This window comes from Neopsephotus bourkii, unplaced genomic scaffold (assembly GCF_033783945.1).
Source record: "Neopsephotus bourkii isolate Nb327-2 ecotype Australia unplaced genomic scaffold, CSIRO-AGI_Nbou_v1 NB_1707, whole genome shotgun sequence".
NCBI classification, from domain to species: Eukaryota; Metazoa; Chordata; class Aves; order Psittaciformes; family Psittacidae; genus Neopsephotus; species Neopsephotus bourkii.
This window is the reverse complement of record NW_026902181.1, coordinates 1,209,082-1,236,671: the sequence shown is the minus strand read 5'-3', so window position 1 is coordinate 1,236,671 and position 27,590 is coordinate 1,209,082. Positions and strand designations below refer to the sequence as shown.

General features: G+C 41.3%; 1 protein-coding gene and 2 long non-coding RNA genes across 6 annotated transcripts in view; 1 reads left to right on the top strand and 2 right to left on the bottom strand.

Annotated features, from left to right (window-relative positions):
* The window catches only part of PPM1A (protein phosphatase, Mg2+/Mn2+ dependent 1A), a 31,599-nt gene extending 21,099 nt beyond the window's left edge, over window positions 1-10,500 (bottom strand). For 2 of the 3 annotated variants that reach the window (XM_061376189.1, XM_061376191.1), the window contains exon 1: window positions 10,201-10,500. The gene's annotated coding sequence lies outside the window, so the exon portion shown is untranslated. The remainder of the gene's footprint in view (window positions 1-10,200) is intronic. The other variant, XM_061376190.1, reaches the window with a different exon arrangement.
* On the top strand, window positions 9,464-25,672 carry LOC133224618 (uncharacterized). The gene is made up of 3 exons (XR_009728903.1): window positions 9,464-10,255; window positions 20,481-21,214; window positions 25,647-25,672. It is a non-coding gene; the product is annotated as an uncharacterized LOC133224618 (long non-coding RNA).
* Window positions 17,677-27,130, bottom strand: LOC133224615 (uncharacterized). 2 transcript variants are annotated; one of them, XR_009728900.1, is made up of 3 exons: window positions 26,960-27,130; window positions 19,814-20,428; window positions 17,677-17,770 (listed from the first exon to the last, which is right to left on the bottom strand). It is a non-coding gene; the product is annotated as an uncharacterized LOC133224615 (long non-coding RNA). The 2 variants fall into 2 exon arrangements; XR_009728899.1 differs by lacking the exon at window positions 26,960-27,130 and having other exon boundaries at window positions 19,814-19,924; window positions 20,282-20,481.
* Window positions 27,131-27,590: the final 460 nt, after the last annotated feature.

The following is a 27,590-nucleotide window of genomic DNA, read 5'->3' as shown; positions in this document are numbered from 1 at the left end:
ACTGTAAAAAGACAATTTATTTTTCCAAGGAATTCAGACAAGGAGCTGATCACACTGTAAAAGAAAACCAAGCACCCCATTTGAAACTTGTACTTCAACATTTAATAATCCTTTTAAAACGATGTTTGAGTTATACTCCTTCCACTAGCATAAGCTGTTTATATAAACCACGCTTAAGTCATGGGTGCTTGTTCAAACTAAGCTGAGAAATGTCCCCACACTCCTATGTCCTAGAACAATTCGCCAACTGCCATTATGCCCTGTGTGTTGTAATGAGCAACATAAAGATCACAACTTTTACTTGAACTACAGGATACAGATCAAGTCACCAATATACATAGTGCTATTGAAGGGGGGGGCAGGGAAGATAAAAAAAGAGCATTTGATCCCTTTAACTTCCATCTGATTGTGATACTTCCCCCCCCTTAAGCAAACTGGATGCACTAACCAGTCAGCACCTAACTGTGCAAATTACGTGGAACCACGTTCAGAAGTTAGTGCCTGTCGGATGAAAAACTGAGTACTTAGTGGATGCCCCTCATCAATTAATGTTAACAAACAACATGTCAGAGATCATCCAGGGATCACAAGAATGACCAAAATAAAACAGAACACACAGATGAGGAGACATAATTGCACCACAGTCATGGGCTGAATGAAGTCATGAAAAAGCTTCTTGCCAATGAAACTATTTAAAAACTATTGGAGGCTATATGACTGAGTTCTGGCATTTCTGGGTCAACAACATCAAAGTACTCAAAACTACAGTTGATGTTTCTGAATGCATACTTTCAGACACAGAAATACATGGCCAACTAGAAAATGTGAATTGTCTAGGAAAAGAAGTAGAAGAAAATACATCAATTAAGCTATTTTAGTAAACATGGACTAACACACAATTTCCCCATCAGAATTCTTGCTTCTTGGAGCTGCAAGTGTAGTCTGCAGTATAATTCAGTAACACAACTGTGAATAGAAGAACATAGGAAGAAACTACATATATCGGTAAGAAAGTTTGTAATAAAAATTCTTCTGCTTTAGGACAGATGTAGGAGCTATGGCATGTGGTAGATGAAGGGAACAGGAAAAGGTAGATAGCTAGAAACATTAAAGAAAGTAAAGAGAAATATCCAAGCTCTCAGAAACAGGCCTTCAGACAGGCAAGAACATCTGTACACGGACACAAGTGATACCAGCCAAAAAACCCCACAGGTTTTGAAAAGAAAGTTAATGACTCTGTGTGTACAAGGGAAAGTATGAATTGTTTCAAACTTTACCCGCTTACCCTCCCTCTCTCCCTGTAATTAATATGCAACAGTGATTATACATACAACTTCATACCAGAGCAGAAAACACTAAATCACTGTACCTCTGACACAAACAACTGAGCTCTGACCTCTTGATAGCTGCTCCACAGGCACTGCCATTTCACTGAGACAACTTGTTTTGTTTTGTTTTTTTTCAACATAACTTACACTTAAAATCCTTTCTCCTTGCTAAGAGCTGACAGATTCATTAATGCTTCCCAGTAGTAAGCAGCAAAATACTTTATCCCATATGTTTTCCTATAATTATAATTTATTTTTCATCTGACTGTGTGGTAGGGTAGATAGGACTTAGAAGAGCATTGCTGAAGTCTCCAAAAGTCTTCTGGAACACAGAAGGTAACCATTTCTAAGTTAACATCCTAACTCCAACAACATGTTTCAGCTTTCTTAAAACACCTTCTTCTGCTCCTATGTACCTTTCCTGCAGACACCTAAACCTGCTTCAAGGTCAAACTAGGAGCTGCTATTCTCAATACGAATGTACACTGGCTGAGTTTCAAACTCTCTCTGACGGAGATGTATGTAATCTGAGTTTTGAAAAAGAAAGTCCTGGACACTGAAACAGGTAATCCATCTAACAAGCTATTCCTGAGGAAATCTAAAACACTGTGATGTAGTTTCAAGATTTCTTTATGGAGTTGTTTTCACTTACATTAAGAAGGACATGGAGTTGTCGGAGCAAGTCCACAGGAGGGCCACAAGGGTGATCAGGGGGCTGGAGCACCTCCCATATGAAAACAGGCTGAGAAAGTTGGAGCTGTTCAGCCCGGAGTAAAGAAGGCTGCATGGAGACCTCATAGCAGCCTTCCAATACCTGAAGGGGGCCTACAAGGATGCTGGAGAGGGAAACTTCATTAGGGATTGTAGTGATAGGACAAGGGGTAATGGGATTAAACTTAAATAGAAGTTCAGGTAGAATATAAGGAAGAAGTTCTTTGTGAGGGTAGCGAGGCACTGGAACAGGCTGCCCAAGGAATTTGTGAATGCTCCACCCTGGTAGTGTTCAAGGCCAGTTTGGACGGACTTTTGGGTGACATGGTTTAGTGTGTGGTGTCCCTGCCTATGGCAGGGGGGCTGGAACTAGATGATCTTAAAGTCCTTTCCAACCCTAACTATTCTGTGATTCTCTGATTTTGAAATATAGTCAGTTACTGAAGAAAATAACTTCCTTCCAAAATCACCAGGAACTGCTGGGAACAAAAATCACTACATTGATTTTGAGGAGATACTTGTGGATGCAAGTTGTATCAATTACTCATCAGGATCAAGAAGACAAATTAGTATTTCTTAGCCCAGACAGAATTCTTGCTTCTTTCTAAATATTTGCACTACAAATTAGAGGTGGGAAAGCATAAGGAAAAAAAATTAAAACAAAAAAACCCAACTAGGCAGCAGCATCAAAGTACAAGAAGCCAAATCACTATGAAAAACTGTGGAGACAACCCAAATGGCATTAACAAGTACTATGAAAATCAATGAGGTAGCTCTGCATAAATTCATATGCTGCTGTCTGAACAGCATGAGAATGAAAAAGCCAAGGTCCTTGTCTGAAAGCATTAAAAAGCAGAAAACATGCCCATGCTGGTGTTCAGCTCAGCACCTTTCTGGTTATACTTAACTTTCAAAAAATTTCTTACTTAAAAGTGTTGACAGATAAATAAAAGATACACATTTTAGACAAAGAAATTAGAAAAACTTGTGCTAATAGCACACAAGCTCCTGCAGACTCCAGCCAAAATTCAAAGCCCCATTGAAGCAAGTACTGTTAAAAGGAACTAGACGATTCAAAGAAGCTGCAGTCTATGTAGACAGAAGACAGGAGAAAGGCCTTTCTTCTTTTTGTGTATCAATGAGATGCTGTAAGATCCAAATTTAAAAAAACAAAACACAATACAAACAAGTGAAAATAAGAATTCCAACCGAACTGCTCATGTCAGAAAGAATATACAGTGCTATGCAGCTATTCCAACAGAATATGCACAGCAACAGTTTCAGTAGAAAAACACATGGGTGAAAATGAAACAAGAAATGACAGCACAGAAGAATGGAGTTATAGTAAGTCATTAGAGTTTAATTACATTTTTTTCCAGTACTTGTAATACAGAGAGTACTCTGCCACTGTCATCTACCATTGTAACAGAATAGTAGCCCACTCCTAGACATCATGGGCCTAATGGACAATTCTTCAGTACAAGCTACTGTAAATCCAGGAACTGAACAGATCTGAATATATCAAATGCTTAAACAGCTAAGTCCCCCTTGTTTTATTTCTGTTCTTCTGATCTCCCATTTACAGCTCAAAGCCTCAGCATCTTTGTTCACTGCCACTATTATCAACCAAACAATACCATTAAAAATAAAGTTAAAGATTCATAGAGTAATGCTTTATTTTGTAGAAGAACCGCACAGAGAAAAGTTGAAAGTTATTGGGCAAAACACATTTAGACCAGAATGACTGATTACAATGACCACGACTGTTCAGGTTGTTCAAAAGCCACTGGAATGAAGTCAAGCTACTGCAAATCTTTGTCAGTTTTTTTTATCTGAAGTGCTACAACTAGGAAGAATATGCTATATGGAAAAAGGCTCCAATGGGACTATTCACTGAGACTCCAAAAAACAAATGGAGGCTTAAATAACAGTTATTTAAAAAACCAAGAGAACACCAAGTGCACTAATCAAACCATTTCTGAAATACAGCAAAAAAATTATTCACTCTCTCATCTGTGGTGATGAAGTTCAGCAAACTGCCACTTTTTTACAGCTGGCATAATTCGGTATTGCCACCTTTGGTAACGTGTAACAAACTCTTACAGAATCCCACCATCCTTCTGTCATACTGTTTTACTAATAACCTTCCCACAAACATTTTAAAATCTAAGTTAATATAATTCCATATACCTTAAAGAAAATTGAACGCATGGAATCATCATACCATCTCCTCTTCAGTTTTTAGTCTTTGCAGCTCCAGCTGTTCACCAAGGTCAGTGTTCATTAAAAATAATTATTTAAAGCTTTCAAACTTCAGATCTTCCTAGCTTCAACAGTAAGCATCAGCCACCTATTTCTGACATGTCTTACTAGTAATTTATTTGTCAGTATGGAGGAACAAAACCTAAATGAAAATGTTAATACAGAGAGTGCTTGGGAGTAAAACTATTCAGAGAAAACACAACCAGTATGCATGTGCCCAGTGACTAGATGTTTGCATGAAGGCTCCAAAATTTCCTGTTTAGCCAAGTACTCAGTACCAGAAAAATAATTCAAAGACAGAAACGTAAGCAATTTCCCATACCCTTCATTTTACACAAAAATATTTGTGGGGTTCTAGTTCTAATCTCAGCAACATTACCACTATTCTAGTGAGAATATTAGAAAAACAGCATACAGAACACAAAAGGCCTGATGACTACACAGGGGAATAAAACAGGAATAAAATAGGAAATGTTCTGAAGTGTACAGCTGTAACCTGGCTTTGCTTGCAAGGAAATGACATCAGAACTATGCCAGAATCATGTTAAGACCTGGAAGTCAAATCCTGAAAGCTTAGGAAAAGCCAGAGTTTGTTCATTCGTACACACACAGAGCTTTTATTTACAAATCTATTTTGCCCTCATGTACCCAGCATTCCTATCTCATTAAAAGAACAAGGAGAGAGGATGACTGCTGCAATAAATTTGATTTCCCCCTCCTCCCACAAGACTACATAAAAGTATGAAAACAGAAACCAAAGGAAAAATCCTATTGCTTTAACCTTTTACGCATACACTAACTTTCAGGACAGACATTCTTCTGAGGGTCACACCAATTTCCAAATTCACTTCTATCACTACCAGTGCAGAGTTGACTGATTTGCCCATGATGAACAAGGCAGTAAGGTGCCCTCCTGAGTGCAAGGTTAAGACCATTGCAGCTCGAAATATTCTGGTCACCAAATGAGGACATTGACAAATTTATCTGTTCTTCAAAATACAAGCAGTACTAATGAAAGCATTTCCTAAGCAAACAGGGCCTCATTCTGCAGCCTCAGAATGGTTTTTTACAGACAGAAGAAATACTGTATTTTTAAGAAGGGTCTGTCCAAACACTTACTATAATTAGACTAGGGGAACCAGGAAATTATTTACTCATAGAAACTGATTCTTTCTTTACAAAATGTTCCTACAGTACTAAACACATGCCCACATTTTTCTGCATTGTGGACCCCTTACTGAAGACTGGGATTTACTTAATTTAGCAGACAGCTGGACAATTCCTTAAAGTCATTTCCAAACAGAAAGAGCTTAAGCACAGTTTACAGTTCTCATGGCTACTGCATTTAATGGTATTTTATAAGTAAAAACATCAACATAATTTTATGCACAAATAGCTATGATATACGGTTAAGAATAATACAGACTACCATTCAAATTCCAGATGAAATGTACAGTTGGCAGTTAAAATGAACTGTATACACAAGTACAGAAAATCTATCAAGTTACATCTGAGACCCAAACACAAAAGCACATTTCATCCTCTAGGTCACAATCCAGCGAGGCATTTAAGCCTGAGAGCAACATCATACATCTGAGTAGTCCCACATAATTGAGTTGCATGTGGTGTATCAGTATAAGCACATTCAAGTGCTTTATTTAAACTGCAGCTATCAGAATACAAGTCATGTTACACTTGAATTCCTTGCGTTTGTAAACTATTATCTTAAAGTCTTTAGAGATCTTTTTATCTATTAAAATATTTTTACCTGAAATGAGAACTAAGATGTTAGCAATAAAGAAGCTAGCATACTTTTTCCTCTATGTGTAAACTGCTAGGATTACTCTACATTTCACTACTGAAACCTGATTAGCCAGGGGTTTTTTTGCTTTGTATCACTCTTAGATGTTCTTCTGCTAGCACGCTGTTGTAAAGTTTACATTCTAAACAGTGTTAAGTGTACTGCATCAGAACTATGTGTAGATGAAGGCAGTTTTTACTCTGTTATTTTAGTCATGTATAAACATCTTTTCAGAAGAGCTGTTTAAAAAAACTAAGCAATTGTTTCATGTATTTATAAGCACTGTGTTTTGTAGACTTCAGTTAGTAAGCTGAACTAGCCATTAATTTCACCAGCACATGAAAACAAAAAAAGAAAAAAATCATAAAATGAACATTCAGTAAAACAAAGGCTTACTCACTTCAAACACAAACAGAAAAAAATAACACTGACTTGACAGACATCTGTAACTTAGTATGCAGTTTACCATACAGGAGTTTAGCATACAGAAATACAGCAAAGCAGACCTTTCACAGCAGACAGAAATATAGAAAAGCAGGCGCTATAGCAGATAGAAATATAGAAACACAGATCTTACAGCACTGGTTTAACACCAGTAACAGTCAGATATTAGCTCTAGCCAGAAACAAAACTCAGGCTACTCACGCTCATGGTATCATGCTTGCTTTCTTCTCCTGTCCCAGTTACAACTTCCTTGGTTGAAACATTCCTCCTAGTCTTAAGATTTAAATGATTTACTCTAGCAGTGCTGCATCTTCATAAACCCTAATTTGTTCCAGCACAGATAGCAACAGAGGCAACCTAAAGAAGCTACAGGGAGATAATGCCATCTCCACTGTGATCCACACCACATCATGGCTCAAATACATGAATCCTTCTTATGCAAGGCCTAATGGCATGTGCACAAAATGCCATTAAAAAACAAAAACAAACAAACAAACAAAACCACAACACATTTTAGGTACATTCCCTGGATCTTCTAAATATCCCAAGAACACTGGTGTTTTTTCCAGGATTACATACTGTTAACACAGACATTATAGTTTGCAATTTTCCATTCTTTCAGCGAGGAGCACTGTAGTTAAACATGCTTAAATTTTATAGTTTCTTTCTTATCCTAGTATTTTTACTGAAATTTGGATCATGTGACTAAAACTAGAGAGATCACTAAGAATTCAGCAACAAAGCAGCACACAGAAAGAGCTTTCTTTTCCAAAGAACAAGTAAGACTACAGGTTGCATCATCTAAAAAAGTTATAGATGATACACAAAAGTGAGGCACAATTTATGAGAAAAGATGAGCAAAAATTACAAAAGGCCACATTGCAATAGCAAGAATGCTGCTTGGCTCAGGTGTAGCTATAAGTCACAACTGTCTTGACTTCAAACATTGTTACTATTCAAGACTTTGAAGTGAGCTGGTTTGCAGAGACAATGAATACAATTATTTTACAGTACATCTCACTCCAAAATTTGATTATTAATACCACAACCTGCATTATTCAATCACTTAATTGGAATGTAGTTCTGCTAAGCCAATTAAATTGGAAAAAGAAAAAAGTATTTTTACATCAAAATAGTCTTGAACATGTAAAAATTAAGTCAATAGTAATGACAATATTTCAGTAATAAATACGTTATTGTAAAATGACTTATATTTGGGTCATCTGGTAAAAGCAGCTGTTTTATATTCCCTAGTTCCACTAAAAAGGAAAAGTGCAATAAGATCCCCTATTGACAGCTGCATTCAAAAACATACCAGTTACATAAGTTTGCAAATTATTCTGTGCCAGAGTTAAATATCTAAGCATTTTAACGACAGTTCTTAAAATGCTACCTCAGCAAGAATGACTCAACTTCGCTGCATAAGCTGTGCTCCAGATAAGCAACCAGGTTGATTTTATAGAAAAAAACTTTTTTTTTATTCTGCTTTAACTCAAATTGCTCTAAGTGAGTTCTGCTTGTTTAGACCTGCAAGTTTTACCAGTCATTTGGCTTTTCCATCTCTCAGTTTCAAAAGTATCTCAAGTTCACCTATAGCCAGTTAAGTAAATACTTGGAAAACAGGTATAGTTTCCTATTGTACATCATGGGGAGATTTACCAGAAAACCACCAACCAAAGCACTAAACCCATAAACCAGAGCTAGGACTTGCCTGTATCTGAGGAAAAACACTTCTGTGCCAGACTGTGAGAGGACAGACCAACTCTCTCCAGACAAGCTACATTTATCTGAGGGTTTTATCAGGAATCTGTCCATGAGGAAAACATTAATAACTGGCATGATGGATCAACAAGCCTTAGCCCAGTCTCATATACAAAAGGTCCAGAAAGGCCTGAAGAGAAACTTTTAGGAGTTGTCCCTATCCCAAGGAAAAATGCTGGTATACCTATCAGAACTGTTTTCCTTTCCTTCAATTGCTACTTTGATTTAATAGGTAAAATGTAAAACATCCCTGACCCATGTTTCCCTCCCCCTACCCTGTGTCTCTGATGTTATTCATAGAGAAACTATGAATAGTAACAGGAGGAAAACTATCAGAGAAGAAATGCGGCTAGAACTTGCATGATTTTTTGTCATTTGTCAATTCACAGAGGGTCCTGAGTATCAGCAGCTGTCATTAATTTCACTAGTGCTTCACAAATCCTGTTTCAGCCACCTAACCACTGAAACAGTATATATATAGGCTCAGGAAAGGGCTACCTAGGCTCCTATTTGGAAAGTAATTTCGTAGAATCACAAGAGTTAGAACTTCTACGTTAGAATGTTTCTACTTGCTCTGATGTTAAACATCACAACCTAAGGAAAACATCAGCTACTGTTCTCATGATCTAGAATTGCCTTCTGCTTAAAAACAATTAAAAAATTCCTTCGTATGACACACAGGACCTTAAACCTTAAGGTTACCAAGCTGGCCAGCTGACTGACCAGCACCTTCTCATTGAGAAAAGGTACTACTAAAAAGAATAAATTAATTCCTCACAAGTACTATAGTAAACCCTAGTTTTGCAACAGCAAAATTTTGCCATACACAGTAGTGAAATATTGTAATGGTACTAAATAAATATAAGCACCTTACCGAACAGATGTCTACAAAATCAATTCTGAAAACATTAACCTGCAGCTCATCTTAAAGCTGTATCGTATCTACTATGACATAAGCTAATATAATAAAAAGGTTAGACATATGCTCAGAACCTCTGGCATTTAACATGCAAGCCCAATTATCCAGTACATCACTGGAGAACTTTTTATTCGAGGAAAGTGTTTTACTTCTATCTACTTTGAACATGAACTGTGGTAGACCATAGCTCATCAGTGTAACCTTTGCTCACGACATTGTTTTCAAAGACAGAGAAATCTCTCTCAAAACTTTAACCGCGTGAGAGGCGTTGGCAAGGGAAAACCGCCCGGTGCATAGTAATGTCACTGTCTGGGGAGTGCTTGATGCTCCGACCCTCGCTAGGGTGGGGTGCTTTATAAATAGATGCGTGTTGGTTGTTGGTTTTTTTTGTTTCCCCAGTGGCGTGCCCCAAGCGTTTGCGTGGTGATGGGAGAGAAGACTGTTTATAGCCATTATTAATTAAACTCTGAATCGGCCAAGGAAATGGGGGAGGGAGTAGCTGCTGCTACCTCAGCCAGGCCCAAAATCCTCTGTTCACCCTTCCCCCCTGCTCAGCCCCGAGGGGCTGCCTTGCCACCCCCCACCCTTCGGTCAAGCCGCCTGCAATGCAGGGGCTGCGCAGCGTGGCCAGACCACCTTCGGCCCTGGGGGAGGTGGGGGGGGTAACAGCTCCTAGCAGCAGCATCCCACATCAGGTTCGAACCCGCTCCGCCCCCCTTCCTATTTCCCTCCTTTTCTCAGCCCCGACCCGGTACCGGCTGCTGCCGCCGGGGATGGCGCCTGCCTCCTCACCAGGGCTACCGAGGAGCCCTCACCCCCTCTGGGACTGCCCCCTCCCGCCGCGTCCGCCCCCACATGTTTACAGGCCCCATGGCCCAGGCGGCGGTGGACGCGGCCCCCTCCAGCCCCGCCGCCACCCCCCACCCGCCTCATCCCGGCCCGCCGGAGACCCCGCACTGCGCAGTGGTACTTACCCCCCGGCCGCGGTGGACGGCGCAGGCTGTGGCGGGCAGGGCCGCGCTCCCGAAGGTGCGTGGGGGCAGGGAAGCCGGGGGCAGGCGGGGACGGCCGCGGTGGAGCGCCGGCGGGCGGGCAGGCCGGGGGAGAAGGGGAAGGAGGGGAAGAAGGGGAGGGGGGCACCCGGCGGGCGGCCTTGCCTCAGTTCATTCACAAGCGTCGGCTGTCGAGGGCGGCTCTGTGCCCAGGGGGAGCCTAGCGCTCATCTCGCCTTCGCTCCTCTCCCCCCCCTCACTCGCCGCCGCTCAGCCGCCGCCGCCCCCCCCCCCTCCGCCGCCCGAGTTCCGCGTCCACTCGCGCCCCACCGCGGAGCGTTCTCCGCCCCCCGCGGACGGACACACACATACGCTCGCGCACTGCGCCGCCGCCTCTGCCTCCTCCCTCCGCGCAGGCGCGCCAGGAGCCTCCGCGCGCGCGCGCGCCGCAGAGGGAGGGGAGGCGGGAGTGGGGGCTCGCGCACGCGCGCTTCTTCGCCCATTCCCTCCTCTTGGTGGGGGTTTGTACGCAGGCGCCGGCTTCCTCGCTCATTATCCCCCCCTCTCTCCTCCGTTAGCAAAACCTAAACCAATACCAAAGCGCGTCAAACACCGTTTTTCACGGCAAAAACCCGCTTCTGGCGCAGCGGGCGGGATACCCGGATGGGGCTGGGAGGGCTGCAAATGCACGAGGGATAGCGGTGGGGCCGTTACAGGTATTACATCACACTGCCCCATGGCCCCTCCGTGCTGCGCCGCACCGAGCATGCGCGGAGGAGAGGCCCGAGCTTGGGAGGGGTTAAAGGGTGGAAGACGTTAGCGGCACCGTTCTCTTCCCCAAGGTGGGCGGCTGAGGCGAGTTCTGGAGGCGTGTGTGGTCGGTCCCGGTTCCGTGGCGGCAGCGGAAGCAGTAGCATCAGCATTATTATTTCATTGCCGCTGCTCGCCTGAGGTTGAGGAAGCAGGCAGGCAGGCAGGCAGGCAGCGGTGCCCAGGTGGTATCGCCCGCAGTGGTGTGTCTCGTTTCCTTGAGGAAGCAGCGGGCGCGGGTAGCAGCGCTTCTTGCTTCTCGGTGGGAGTGGGATGTGGAGAAGCCGGCCTGCTCGTGTTCCGTTCCCGAAGCCGCGGTCGGGCGCAGCGCCGCAGGGATGCACTGGGATATCCTCTTAGCTGCCTAAACCAGATCCCTGGAGGCTGCCCCGCTGGAAGCAGAACCGCTGGCAAAATCAGCAGCGGATTACCACTAATGAAAGCATAATGGGTTTAATAATCTATTAATCCCGCGATTTTCAGTGACCCTTTGATGAAGGCTGGCATGTTGACAAAAGGGACGGGAGTGTATTTCAGGGAGCGGCTTCCCCCGCCAGCCTGCAGAGAACAAATTTAGAGAAGAAGCTGTTACACAAGCCTCTGTTTTGTCTGGGGGAGGACGACGAATGTTGGGCTGTGGGAGAGGATACTCAAGGAGGCTGCGAGAGGGGTGGCGGGGGGGGGGGGACGGAGGATGATGGACGACGATGTCCTCCGTGCGGCTAATTCCAGCATGCTAGGGTTAAATCATGGGTCTGGGTTTTTTTGAGGTGCAGTGAATGCGAGGAGGAGTACTTTTAAAGAGGATTAGGAATGCATGGTAGTTTTTGAGGGTGTGAAGAAAGAATTGCCCACACAGGAAGAGATAGTGAAGAGGACTCCGGAGGTGAAGTGGGTACTTAGTTAAAGAATCAGAAAGGTTGTCTGCCTTAGATAGTTTCCATCGTTAACGGCAGTCAGAGTAAACAGCCCTGTGATAAGGTTTCCCTAAACGGAATGTCTGGAAAGCCCCAAATTGCTGGTTATGTTCCCTTAGCCTTTGGAGAAAACAATCGGTGCAGCTTCATCCCGAGTGTGCCGCCGGCTGCAGGCAGTTAATCAAGGGCTCTTGTGCAGGTAGGGCTCCAAAAACTTCAAAGCCCTTCCCGGAGATAGATAAAAAAACCTAACAAATACAAGAAAACCTCATCCTTGTAGGGTCTTCCTGTAACAGATAAATCAACTGTGTTTTGGTGTGATTACAAAATCGCCAGTTTCCATTGCTGACTGTGACGGAACGGTATGTTGATATCCCAATGGCGTTTGTTAGCGTGGCACTGAACGCCACTCAGTAGTGCCCGATGTTGTGTCGTTTGTTCCAGACCTTTGAATTCTAGTTAAATGCAGCAAAGTTTGTTAGCGGAAACAAACCTTTAGGGAGGTTAAAATGTAAAATATTCTGAAATACATTGTAGGAGAGCAGAATGTATACAGTGTATTCCACAAGAAAAAAGAGACTTTGGAATGTCATGAGTAGGTAATTCTCATAATCTTAATCAATGCAATTTTGAACCTCTCTTGGTATCCAAAGATAATTGGTTACAATTTTAATGTAGTTCAGATTTAAAAAACTGCATTTCCCCTCCTACCCCCCACAAAAGAACCCCAACCTTCTACAACATACAGACAAGGCAGAGGTTATGCAGGATTGTTCCTGCAGGCACGTGCCATTCGTCTTTAACGTCTGCACTTACATTTAATTTTTCGCCCTCTTTTTCCACTTTAATAAATCTCTCCTAAAACTTTGAGTTATATTGTGGATTTCATTTAGATTCTGTTACCGTCAACTGTGTTTTTGTGTGGTTTGTTGGGTTTTTTAAAGTAAAAGTGAACGAAAACATGGCCCAAGTTTGGTTGTGGGTTTTTTTTTTGTTGTTGTTGGTTGGTTGGTTGGTTGGTTGGTTGGTTTGGTGTTTTGTTGTTTTTTTTGTTTTTTTTTTTTTTTTTTGTGATGCCTTAGTTTAATGCTGCTGGAATGTAATGACAGCAAAGAGTTTGCTGCTGTCATTTTCTATTTAATTTTTTTCTTGGGAAATTGGATGGAGTCAAATTACCACAGTATTTTCTTAAAGTGTAGCTTTTATTTTAGTTTGTTGGTTTTGCTTGGCCTGTTGTACTGACAATGAGAATAAATATTTGCAAGAAATTCAAACATCACCTTTGATTAGGATACAGCAGCTGTGCATAATGTATGTCTCTAGTATGCATCTTTGTAGCTAATAAGACTACATATCCCAGCATGCAGCTATACTTTCTCCTTAGCTGTAGATCAAAACTGGATACAGTTGACCGGGACCTGTGCTCACTAGGGTCATTACAGTCAAGGAGGCTGTTAACAAGAACCACTGTTTCAACCAGTGTTGAAACTTTCAACACTGCATCATCAACCATAACTGAATTATTGAGAAGATTCATACTTCACTGTTTGGAACAAGAAAATCCTATTAGCACAATAAGGCATATTTAAAATGACCTGCTCTTTTGTGATACATTTTTAGAGAATATTATTTTTAGAGATTATTTTTTTCCACTTCCTGTTACAGCTTTAAAAAAGTATTTAAATGAATGGTATTTGCCAAGAGTATTTCTAAATAAAATCTATCTATCTAAATAAATGGGTATTTACCACCTATGCACGCTTGGTTATTGCAGGGAGGAGGATGATTTTGTCCAATGCATTCATTAAAACAGTCAATTTAGAAAATTTCGCACTTTTCCTGATAAAGTTGTTCCCAATAGCATCACTTCCCATCAAAAAAGAATATGGGACTGCGGTTGCTACTGGGATCGAATGGCAATTTAATTCCAGTGTGGAATCAGTTTCCACTGCAAGGGCCATATTCTGTCTGAGTCTGCTGTAATCTCTTGTGTGTTGGTATTGCCCAAAGCTCCTTTTAACTCTTCAAGTTTTAATACCAGTTGGTTAAACTTCTTTTATTACAAGGCATATCACGAGGTAGGGGAATTTTGACTGTACGTTCTTTAAACAGGGGACATTTAGTACAAATATTAACTGTCATAGAATCATGGAATAGGTTGGGTTGGAAGGGACCTTTGAAGGTAATTTTTCAACTCCTCCTGCAATGAGCAGTGATATCCTCAACTACATCAAGTTGCCTAAAACTACATCCAGCCTGTGCTTGAATGTTTGCAGGGATGGTTGCATTCCACAACCTCTCTGCGTAGCCTGTTTCAATATTTTACCACCCTCATTGTAAAAAAATTTCTTCCTCACATCCACCCTGAATCTCCCTTCTTTCAGTTAAAAACCATCACCCCTAATCCTGTTGCAACAGGCCTTGCTAAAAAGTCTCTCCCCATCTTATAGGTCCCTTTTAAGAACTGAAAGGCTGCAGTAAGGTCTCCCCAGAGTGTTTTCTTTTTCATTTTCAACAACCCCAACTCTTTCAGCCTTTCATCATAGATGTGTTCCATTCCTCTTTCATTTTTGTGGCCCTCCCCTGGACCTTTTCCAACAGATCCATATCTTTCCTGTACTGAGAATTCCAAAGCTGGATGCAGTACTCCACGTGAAGTTGCAGGATTTAGATTTCTTGATTTCTAATTGAAAAAGCTGTACTTCGTTCAGTGTTTCACATGTAGTTCATTCAAAAGGTCAGAAAAAGCAGAACCTTTAGGTTTCAGCTTCCCTTTCTTATCATCCCAGTTTCCCCTCTCTATGTTGTCTGATGTAGGCAGGAAGTAATATATTTGAAGTTACTCTGCACTCTAAGAGCTAGTAGACTGTGGGATTTTGTTTTGCTTGGAATAGGAGTTGTATCACCTAACAATACTTACCTAAATACTAGATACATAATTAAGCTGTTGTACAGGCTGTCGTGGTCCAGTGGAAGGAGACAGGCAGCTTCATGTGGTTGTTACTGCAGTGCTTACACTGGTGTCTGAAGTATCACAGTATCACAGTATGTTAGAGATTGGAAGGGACCTCAAAAGATCATCTAGTCCAATCCCCCTGCTGGAGCAGGAATACCTAGATAAGGTTACACAGGAACGTGTCCAGGCGGGTTTTGAATGTCTCCAAAGAAGGAGATTCCACAATCCCCCTGGGCAGCCTATTCCAGTGTTCTGTCACCCTCACTGAGAAGAAGTTTCTTCTCAAGTAGGTTGGATGTGTTGCCTTCTGAAGGTGAATTTTCTCTCCTATAGTTTTTATGACTACAGAAGATTCTGAAATGACCACCTAGACTAGACCGTTAATTTTTAGGTGGCTAAAATTAATTATCTGTGGTGCTTAGAGGTTATTTAAGAAATCTCAATGATATGCATGGCTTGCCATAGTGTGATCGTGAACTTACCAGAACTTTATACTTGACTTGTGAAATACTGATGCCCTGCCCTGTCTTTTCTCCAGTGTGCTGTTCCTACTTTTGGACTCTAAATGCCAAATTGATAACTTGCTGCAGGCTTTACATCTTCTTGTTACTATTCCCACAACACATTTATGTGATGACGTGTAGGTACCTGGCAAGGCAGCATGCCGTTGGAAACTCCATAAAATGTGAATACTGTAGCTATGATTAATAATCATATGATGTTTAAATCATCAAAAGTACACACCTAGGGTGTATCCTGTAACCAAACTGAGTTTACCTGAGAGAGGCACAAAGACTTTGGTCTTTTGAAGAACATCATATGCAGACATCGCAAATTCTTGAAGTGCAGCAGTTCCGATACAATTCGCTTTCTGCTGAAGTCTTGTGAAGTGCTGTGCAAACAGCCACACTTTGGCCCTTCCGAGATGAAATTTATGCTCTCCTAGTAGCTTTTTAAAACAAGTTTCAAACCATTAGCACATTTGTCAAAAGACACATGCTAGTAATTTTCAATCTACAAAATTAGGTACAAAATTATTAGGGCATCGCAACATGGTATTCTTATTCTAGCAGTGAGAGAAAGCAAGCAATTCTTGGTCATGAGTTTTATTTTTCCAGTGAGAATTTGCTGAAGCAATGCAGGAAAATCACCAGGAGCAAAGTACAGTAAAGATCAAACTATCACTAGAGTGGAAATCCTTTTATGCTGAAAATTAATATAAAGCTTTATTCTAGATTGTGGCTATTACTTTTGTCCCACTATTTTTATCTTCCATTTTTATGTGAAATACAGGAAAAACATGGGACTCCCAATTTCTTCAAAATTTTCTGCAAAGATGTCCAAAGTAAGATAACAAAAATTCAGGCAGCTCAGGAAGATAACTGCAGTTTGTCTAGGTTCTCAGAGCTGATAAAATCACCTGCATTTCACATGCTTCTTTCTATGTGTAGCAAAATGTCACTGAAGACCTGGGAGCCAGGAAGCTTTGTTTTTCATGTGGAATGGCAAAATTAAAAAAGAATGTCAATATAGTCTACAAGCATTTTAAAGAAAATAAAAAATGAGGGGAATACACCTTATTACCTCTTCATCTATCAGTGGTCAATGCTTACTTCTTCGTGGTCAGTTGCTGAAAGTTTAATTTTCTTGACAAGATCTTTTGCTGTAAGACGAGCTGTGAAGTAGAAAACAATGAGAATATTTTATCAGCTAGGCTTTAGCCCATTCTGTTCACTAGATGGTTCTTGTGTTTTAAAAATGTGAGGGTAAATGTAAGTTGCTGTCTTCATGTGCTATTAGTAGTCTGTGCATGAAGGCCTGTATCCTCACTGAAACTGGAGACAAAGCTTCCATTGATCTCAGTTTGCAGGATCAAACCCTTAGTCATTAGCATGTTGTAAAAACAGCTGTTATCCCAGCCAATTTTAATGGACCTGCCTACAACTGTCAATTGTTTAATCTAAAAATTAGCTTAGAAATCACAGATAGAATTTCATATCAGACTGTTGATGCATAAGAATACTTCATACTGAGTCATCGAGAGTCTTGTGATGTTCTTAGAGTCTTATAATTATTAACATTCGAGCAAGAGATTCTGAAATTCATAACAGACTGTAATTTCCAGATGTGAAGGAGATTAGCTCTGATGAGAGGATAAAATTTATATTCTGTAAACTCAATTTTTTGGTATTACTAGTCTTTTTTGTTAAAATAGCTGGATCTAGTTGCCTTCTTTGTACAGCCAAACACAACTTACTTTTTGCTATGTTCATTGATACAAATCTGCTGAATCAGTTGTCTCTTAACAAACCTGTTAGTTGGGACACAACTGAGGAGACAATTCTCTGTGTGTGTTAATTAAACAGTTAAATTACACTAAAAGCAACATGTCAGAATTGAACAGCCAATGTGTGGAGGTATTTGAAATCTGAACCTTGCTTAGTATTTTTCAAAATAGGTTTTCCACAGTGCCAAGGATTCTGGAGAGTCCAGGATTTAGAGGTTAACCTTATTCTGGAGCTGGATTTTACCACTTACACCTTTTTTTTAGTTGACAACATAACTGAAGTTTAAATTCAGTTTCATTATGTAGGTGCTGATGTGGTATGACTGTCAAAAGTAAAGACATTGTTTCATGTTTGCTGGCGTAAGGGACACGATAAAAATGGATATGAGATCACAAGCTATATTTGATGGTTTTCTTAGAAAAGCAAAACAAGTATAATTTGCATTTTTAGCATTTTTGTGATAACCCATGATGGTGTGTTTCTTTATGGATGGCGCAGAACAAAATACTAGCAAAGCATTACCACTGTGAAAAGAATATGCTTGTTGTACAGGTCAAGGTCAGAGTTTCAGGAGGAGGAACCTATCAGGAAAAGATGAATTGCAGGTCGCTTTAGCATATGTTTCTTTGTAGAACATTTAAGTGCAAGTTATGTGATACAGATTTGTCTCAGAGTATTACTCAAACCATGGATGCTACTTAGAGATGATCCAAGTCTCCACCCTAAACAGAAAGATATCCTTCCATTTTGGGAAATTTCAGTTAATCCACTGGATTAGGAGGCCAGCTACTTTTTGAGAGGTTTGGGAATGTGTTTTCTTTTAAAGACTCAAAATATGTTTTTTTGATTGTTTCAGTTTATTGTATATCACTCATGTATTTATTAAGATAAATCTGTGTTTCCATTATATTTGTGTGCGTGAAGGCATACATTATATTTTTACAAACACATTTCTTTTTTTCATTTTTTAACCTTTATAGGAATAATCAAAATATTTGTCTAGTGCTTGACATTTATTGTGTTGCATTCTCATTACTCCCCTGTGATGTTTCTGTGGTGGGCATACAGAGCTGATGGACAGGGGTAGAGCAGATGATGTCATCTACCTGGACTTGTGCAAAGCGTTCGACACTGTCCCACACGACATCCTTGTCTCTAAATTGGAGAGACATCAATTTGATGGATGGACCACTCAGTGGATAAAGAACTGGCTGGATGGCAGCACACAAAGAGTTGTGGTCAATGGCTCAATGTCCGGCTGGAGACCAATAACAAGTGGTGTCCCTTAGGGATCGGTGTTGGGACCGGTCTTGTTCAACATCTTTGTCGCTGACATGGACAGTGGGATTGAGTGCGCCCTCAGCAAGTTTGCCGATGACACCAAGCTGTGTGGTTCGGTTTATACGCAGGAGGGAAGGAATGCCATCCAGAGGGACCTTGACACGCTTGTGAGGTGGGCTGATGCCAACCTCATGAAGTTTAACTGTGACAAGTGCAAGGTCCTACACCTGGGTCTGAGCAATCCCAGGCACATCTACAGGCTGGGCAGAGAAGAGATTCAGAGCAGTCCTGTGGAGAAGGACTTGGGAGTGTTGGTTGATGAGAAAATGAACATGAGCCAGCTTCAGTGTGCACTCGCAGACCAGAAAGCCAACCGTATCCTGGGCTGCGTCAAGAGGAGCGTGACCAGCCGGTCGAAGGAGGTGATCCTGCTCCTCTACTCTGACCTTGTGAGACCTAACCTGGAGTATTGTGTACAGTTCTGGTGTCCTCAACATAAAAAGGACATGGAACTGTTGGAACAAGTCCAGAGGAGGCCCACGAGGATGATCAGGGGACTGGAGCATGTCCTGTATGAAGATAGGCTGAGAAAGTTGGGGCTGTTCAGCCTGGAGAAGAGAAGGCTGCATGGACACCTCGTAGCAGCCTTCCAGTATCTGAAGGGGGCCTATAGGGATGCTGGGGAGGGACTCTTCATTAGGGACTGTAGTGATAGAACAAGGGTAACCGGTTCAAACTTAAACAGGGGAAGTTTAGATTGGATATAAGGAGGAAATTCTTTCCTGTTAGGGTGGTGAGGCACTGGAATGGGTTGCCCAGGGAAGTTGTGAATGCTGCATCCCTGGCAGTGTTCAAGGCCAGATTGAACAGAGCCTTGGGTGACATGGTTTAGTGTGAGGTGTCCCTGCCCATGGCATGGGGGTTCAACTAGATGATCTTAAGGTCCTTTCCAACCCTAACTATTCTATGATTCTATAATTTTAGGTTTTACTTTATTTTATACCCAAAATAAACAATATAATACCTTGTTAGAGCCAAGATGAGGAAGAGGAAAAAAGCTTGTCTTACAACCATGAGAAAAATGATGAGGTGAAAAGGGAAAATGGTGGCAATGTTAATTCACAGCAGTCTGCTGAAAACAGGATTGAATCATTAGCTCACTCTACAGTGGTCACAAAATTGCCATTCTATGACATAAATTTCAATTAATATAGACAGTGTCTCAACACAAAAGTAGCAGTCGACCTGAGCTGAACCCATGTTACATGAGAAGCTCATGACCAGGAACAGTTAGCAAACACGAATTTTCCTGCAAGTGCAAACTGAAAAGCAAAGTTACGTACCTGCAAAGCACTAAGCAAACATTTCATTCTGCTGCTCTCTAGGCAGAAATTGTGAATCCTCAAAAATAGCTGATGTGGAATGCTGCTTTTTCATCTTGCTGTGAAAGCAACCTGCTGAGAAACCTACAGTAAAAACCACCACCACCCTAATGCAATTTCTAGTGTTGCTGACAAAAATGAAGTTTAGGATCTTTTCTTAACATGAATCCTAGAAGCACTGAAGTTTTTCCAATGCCTTTCAAGTTAAATTCAAGATTCCCACTGACATCAGTGAGTCTGGATTGGGTTTATGTTTCTTATTTGCTCGGGGAAGCATTAGTACTGTCAAAATAACTTCCATCAGTTTAAGATGGATTAATGATACAGCAGTCACTTTTCATAAAATCATAGAATAATTTTGGTTGGAAGGGACTTCTGGGGGGTCATCTAGTTCAAGCCCTGGCACTAGACATGTGAGGTGAGATGGACTTAGCTCTTTGTCCAGCTGAGTTTTTAATATATTTGAGAATGGAAATTCCACCTCTCTGGGCACCTGTTTCTGTTTCCAGTCAGAACTTTCTGCATTGCCATTTTTGTTTGTTGTCTCTTTTCTTACCACTACACACCTTGAAGAGTCTGCAGTTGAAGACAGCAATTAAAATCCTCCCTTATCCTTCTTTTCTTACAGCTCAACAAAGATGGTTTTCCAAGTCTCTCTTCATCTTGGGGCTCCTCCAATGCACTGTCTCCAGTATGTTGAAGAATCTACTTACCCAGAAAAGGTACCAGGAGAATTGCTTAAATAACTTTGATTTACATACTTGTAGCTAGTATTTTGCCAGTTGCTGTGACATATAACATGATTTTTAACCTCATTAGAAAACTCAGCTATGCAAAATAAAACATTACTATGTTTTGCAACTCTCCTGAACCTCTTTGTGTTGACACCTGTGCTACCATACACAGAAAACCGTATGGATCCTCAACAAAGGCTGCTTTCACTGAGGCTTAATGTCAAGTAAAAGTTGGCTTCAGAAAGCGGAATAGGTGAAATGCTTCTCAAAACACATACACATCTTGGGTTTGTGTTCCTGTAGATTTTAAACAAAACTTCTTGCAGCATACCATCCTACACACCTTGAAGAAGAATAGGGCTTTCCTGACAGACCTATATCTCCTGTCCTGGGCAGTGCAGGAGACTTGCTTAGATGCTGGTAGTATTGAGAACGGTCTTAGAGCTGCCTTTTGTTGGTTTTAGTATCAGAAAGAGACTGTTAGGGTACCAGGTGCACCAAACTTTCCCTCTCCCAATATCAGCATGTCCTACCCTTCAGCCAATTAAGAAAGCACTAGGCTCTAATTTACCTTTCTGACACTTGGGATTTTCTGAGATGAATAATTAGATCAGCTTTCTGTTTTATTGTGTTGCTGGAATGGAAGCTAATATTAGCCACGGTATTTCCTTATCCCTGACTCCTTAAAATATGTATTATCTAAGCAGGACTACTGCTCATGACTTTTGCTAACTAAGATACTCAGGGAAAAAAACCATCCACAGTAGCATATGCCTCTAGAACTCCCTGCAGAACATCATCATTAAGCTGCCAATCACAGGGTTCTGCTAAGAGCCAGGTCAGGCTGTGATTAGATTTTTAGGCCATGTTCATTTTTGGACTTTTTGCCTGAGAAATTCCACAGGTTCACATGCTTGATTATACAATTACTTTCTTGAATTCATTAAAAATCTCTCCCCATGCTCAGTTTATAGGCCCAAAGTTGATCTTTTTCATCATTTATGTTCTGATAGTAAAAGGTTAAGAAACTGAAATCCAGATTTTCGTCTTTAAAATGTTAGCAATGATCATTCTCTGTTATTTTGTGTTCTACTTTGGTAGAACCAGCAGAGGGTGCCTGAACTAGAGAGCAAGTCCGAGATTTGTGCTGGAATTGATGATGTAAGTGTAAAAAAAAAGGAAACAAACTTTAATTTCCTTCTCTATTAAAACCAAAGAGGTGTATGTTAATGAAAATGAAGATTGAAACTAACTGTGTTAGGGAAACTGAACTGTTAAAAACCTGTCAAAAAAGTAGTGCTAATAATGAAGAGAAAAAATATTTGGGGACTAGGAAAGGATTTTTCATTATCCGATTCTGTCATTGGCTAGCAGCTACTAAAGGACTGGTTCCCTGTGTTTACTGAACACATAAGCTACTTCATGAGATACCTCTGTGTAAGAGGACGGAGCAAGAGAAAATCTTCCAGTGCAGGATTCAGAGCATGTTTCTAATTTATGTTCCCTGGCCACCCCACAATGGAGTTAGTTTCTGCTGAGTACAGTGGGTGCTCAGGGAGACAAAGTTCCGCAGAATCAGACTTTTGGACACCACCTTCTCCTCCTCCTGTCCCTCACTTAATATTAAATGTTGCAAGAGAGAAAGTTTCTGGTAGTTCCTTTCATGAATAGTCTTTTCAGTACCAGTACAGAGAGCCCATGCAAAAAGAAACATACATAGATTCATCACAATATATTTAAATTGAATAAATATTGTTTTACATATCTGAATAAGTAACTGGAAAGTTCCAGATGTGGAAAGGGGATTGACTTCGGTGACCTTGGAATCCTTAGCTCAGGAGGATAGATCTAAGAATCAGAATGTACATATCAGTGACAAAGTCTGCCTTTTCTTCACCATCAGAAGAGGTTTGTTCTATATGAAGAAAGCAATAAAGCTTTTTTTTTTCTTTTCAAAGAAAAACAAATATTTCCCTCAGTTATCCATTTATGATAAGATTCAACTAACATGGTTGGTTCAGCTATGTTCTATCCTTACCTATAGCTATTCCTCTGAGGAAAAGTCCTTATATATTTGTATCTTGATGACTTCTAATATTTCACTTGTTTGAATAATCATGAAGCATTATGTAGAAGTAATGTCACACAATGGCATTATCAGCAAATGGAATTTTGGTCAACCTGCCTGAACATGTTGTGTATTTCTGTTATTTATATAAACACAGGTGAGGTACTCACACCCCTTAATGTAAACTAGCAAAACTATGTTATGAAAAGGAAATGGGTAATACTAGTCAAGGAATCTGGGTTCCATCACTGTCCCATTGTGCTAAACAAATCTTATCTTCATATAAATGGCCCATCTCCTGCAGCAAAGACTGGAGTATTTCTCTGAGTAAAATTGCTTTTAATGTCAATAAATAGAAGGATAAGTCAAAGTACTGTGGTCTAGAGGAATGAGCAGAGCTCAAGCAGGCAGACCTGAATAAAATTCACCCTTCTGTGAAGGAGAAATCTAGAACACTTAAGTCACATTGAAATACCCGGTTAGGTCAGTGTGGGAGACCTGATGCCCAGGAGCTCTTTTTCTGCAGGTAAACATCCTTTAAAAAGTAACATGCCACTTCTAAGCAGATACAATTAATGCAGTGTCAGTAAAAGCTTGTGGAGCACTTTGCAAATGAAAAGGGAAGTTAAGCAGTTTGTAATCTAATTGAAAAGTCATGGATTTGCAATTTAGAAGAAGGGCAGGGCCAAGTGTCACTGCAGGTGACTGGGATCACTGTGGAGTTCTGCCGCTTTAAACACAAGTGTCACACTGTGTAGAGGGTAGGAAATTGCTCTTGCCTCTTATATTGAGGAAATCCTTTCCAGGGGATGCCACAAAGTCACTGACTAACAATTAGGAATCATCTACTTCTGTGTCTGATAATGTTTCCTGTATTTGTCCTGGCTGTCTGAATAAGAATTGTCTTGCCTCTGCGTGGTTTTATATTACTATTTTGGGGGGGTTTGTGATTCTCTGTTGTTAGAAGATGTTCTCCTATGGTTTTCTGAGGGAGGAAACAGTGAGGTGTAGGGTGAACAGGGGACAGGAGGGAAGAGGAGGAAAGAATCATTTAGTCACAGTTACACCACTTTAACTTGGTGTTTACGTAACAGTTGCAAAGACTTGTGTAACCATCTTTGCTATGTCTTTGCTAGTAAGTAAAATAATCTTCGGACTTTCTGTTCCTGAGACCAACTGGCCTACTCTGGCTTGTGTCTGCCGCTGATGCCACTCAGACATACACCACCCTTGCTGGGACAGTGTTTATGGGCAAAGCCATACCATGAACCACAATAACTGTTTAAAAGTATGGATGATCGGCTGCCACTGTGTGACTCCTTGCCTTAGCCCTGTTTCATTTACTGGTAGAGATGGAGCTTACTCTGGAAAAAAAGTGTTTTTTCTGGTTTACTGTCTATTGCTTGGGAAAAGGTTGTACTGCACTGTAATGCAATGGCCAGGATGGCAGCACCAACAGCTTTATTTACTGTTTTAAAAATGGATAGCAGACATGGTTGCTCAACTTGCCCTAATTAGAACTAGACTTCAGGTTTTAAATTTATGGGAGCTCACACACAAGACCTTAACTAAACAAGACTGAAATGAAAAGGATGCAATAAATAAGTAAGATTAAGGAGAGATTTGAATATTGGAAAGATGGAAGTTATTTCCTTTAAGTCTCTGTAAGCAGCCTGAGTAAGGAGGGGGGGGGGGATGGGGGACTGTGTGTGAAAAACGATGAAGATAGAGCAACATGCTAAAAGCTGAAATGAGAATGCAGAGACTTAAGCACACAAAAACTCAAGGACTTGAACTCAAGAAGGTAATACTGAAAGCAGACACCTTGAGCTCTGTCCTGGGTTCAGCAGTAGCAGTCATTTTTCTCCTTCTTAGTAGCTGGTGCAGTGCTCTGTTTTTGACTCTCAGCCTGAGAACAACGCTGATAACACCAGTGTTTTTAGTTGTTGCTCAGTAACGTTTACTCTGACCAAGGACTTTCTGAGTCTCATGCTCTGCCAGGGAGGAGGGGAAGCCAGGAGGAAGCAGAGACAGGACACCTGATGCAAACTGACCAAAGAGGTATTCCATACCACAGCACATCATGTGCAGTATATAAACTGGGGGCAGTTACCCAGAAGGGCTAGATCACTGCCAGGGTTGGTCTGGGTATAGGCTGGCGGGTGGTGAGCAGTTGTATTCTCTTCCCTTGTTATTTCCCTTATCATTATTATTATTGGTGGTAGCAGCAGTGGTTTGTGTCATACCTTAGTTACTGGGCTGTTCTTATCTCAACCCGTGGAAGTTACATTCTTTCGATTCTCCTCCCCATCTCTCCAGGAACAGGGGGGAGGAAGGGATGGGGGGGCAGAGTGAGCGAGCGGCTGTTTCTGTGTTGCCAGCTGGGCTCTAAACCATGACAGTTCTTTTTGGTGCTGAGCGTGGGGCATGAAGGGTCGAGATAACGACAGATCTGACTGGAGTGTGTCTAATCGTATTTGTGATAAGCATTTACTGTTTTGGATTAAGTCACTCATCAAAATGCTGATTTATTGGCTCTCAAAGCTGTTGCTCTTGATCTCACAGTTCCAGCATGTCGTACCTTACTTACAGCTGGTATTTGCTGTATTAGTGTTTATCGGCTGGGGGCCTTAGCTAAGGTTCTCATTTCATTGTACTTTATGGTAATGACTTGTAATACAGTAGACTCATTGATCATGAAACTGATCTGGCTTGCGTTCCCAGTATGGTCACCACCTCTATACTTTGGGAGGTATATAACAGAAGTGTTTAGCAATTACACATCTTTTTCCCCCTCCTAGGGTGGTCAACCTGTGAAGGAGACTTTCCCTTACCTTCCCAGCCTCCCCATCAGACCGTTTAGAGTATCATTTGAGAGTTCTGAAGATTTAGAATGGCCTTTGGGTACCCTTGAGACCTGCCTGCTTATTGTAATGGGGATCACCATGTTGGCACACATATATAGAATCATAGAATAGTTAGGGTTGGAAAGGACCTTCAGATCATCTAGTTCCAACCCCCCTGCCATGGGCAGGGACACCTCACACTAAACGTCAACCAGGGGAGCACATCATCACCTGGTTGCTCCAATGCTGGGACAATGGAGCCAACGGTCATGAACTAGAAGGTAGGGAAGCCAAGCAGCTGGAATCACTTGCTAGGGAAAGGGGAATTGAGAAAGCAATTGCAAGAGAGAAACAGTCCCTAAGCCTTTGGAAGCGGCCAGTCGTGACCACAACAGTGCACTGGCAGCAATATTGCACCAGTCGAGACTCCCTGATTCCCATCCATAAGCTGATCCGTAGACTGGAGAGCCAAGGAGTGAATCCATAGGACCCGCTCACCCTTTAACAGCCCCATATGGCCAGTGCGAAAGTCTAATGGAGAGTGGAGATTAACGGTAGACTATCATGGCTTGAGTGAAGTCGCGACCACTGGGTGCTGCCGTACCGGACATGGTAGAACTTCAATATGAACTGAAGTAAAAGGCAGCACAATTGATATTGCCAATGTCATGGTTTAAGTCCAGCTGGCAACCCAGAACCACACAGCCACTCACTCACTTTGCCCCCTCCCCTTCCTCCCCCCGCTCCTGGAGGGATGGGGAGGAGAGTCAAAAGAATGTAACTTCCACGGGTTGAGATAAGAACAGTCCAATAACTAAGGTATAACACAAACCACTGCTGCTACCACCAATAATAATAATGATAAAGGAAATAGCAAAGGAAGAGAATACAACACCTCACCACCTGCAGACCGATACCCAGCCCAACCCCAGCACTGATCTAGCCCTTCTGGGTAACTGTCCCCAGTTTATATACTGGCCATGACGTGCTGTGGTATGGAATACCTCTTTGGGTAGTTTGGATCAGGTGTCCTGTCTTTGCTTCTTCCCGTCTTCCTCTCCTCCCTGGCAGAGCATGAGACTCAGAAAGTCCTTGGTCAGAGTAAACATTACTGAGCAGCAACTAAAAACATCGGTGTTATCAGTGCTGTTCCCAGGCTGAAAGTCAAAAACAGCACTGCACCAGCTACCAAGGAGAAAAATGACTGCTACTGCTGAATCCAGGACATGCTCTTTGTAAGAAACATGGAAACATGTCACTGACCTAGTGGCAGAAGAAATGTACCTCAAACCAGCATTGATCAAAATTATTCTTGCATTTAAAGGCTCAAATGGCTGTCCCTTACCTCAGATTATTTTTTCAGTTTTCAATAAACATTACAACAAAAGAGACATTTTCTTAAGTAATCTGTGGCAGTTAAACGGATATGAAATAAAAACTATAGAAAGAAGGTACTTACCTGCTGTCTAATCAGATAGATGCATGTAGGAAGGATTTTTGGCACTCCATTACATTTATGTGGGACTGTCTTTGCCTGGATGTGTGTTTGTGTGTCTCCTCTTCTAGCAACACTAAACCATTTGGCATAGGTAGCATTCTGAAGCAGATAACCTTATTTCACTTGCACTCATTTTATGATGGGTTCTCCCTAAGGTTTTATTTTCCTAAATAAAGCAAAGAGCTTTTCTCCTTAGAAGCTGTTCTATTTTCCTCACAATGGACGAGGAAATACAGGAAAAGGGAATATAGTGCTGCTGTACTTACTGCTATTCATGTTAATGTTATTGTACCCACATAAATAATTTAGTGAAGAGATTTTTCAAGTCTATTTTACACAGACACTGAAATATCTCAGGTAATTGCTCTGGAGCTTTATTTACTCTATCATAGATCAAAGAAATCACATGGTGGTACTGTGAAAAATATTCATACTCATGCCCCTGCAGTATTATTACCACAGCTGGCATCAAGTCATCTGAGGCCCCCTTGTGAACAAAGAGGAAGCACTTCACACTTCCATCTCTGAAAATGTACTCATTTGGTAGAACTATAGAATGGTTTGGGTTGGAAGGGACCTTAAAGCTCATCCA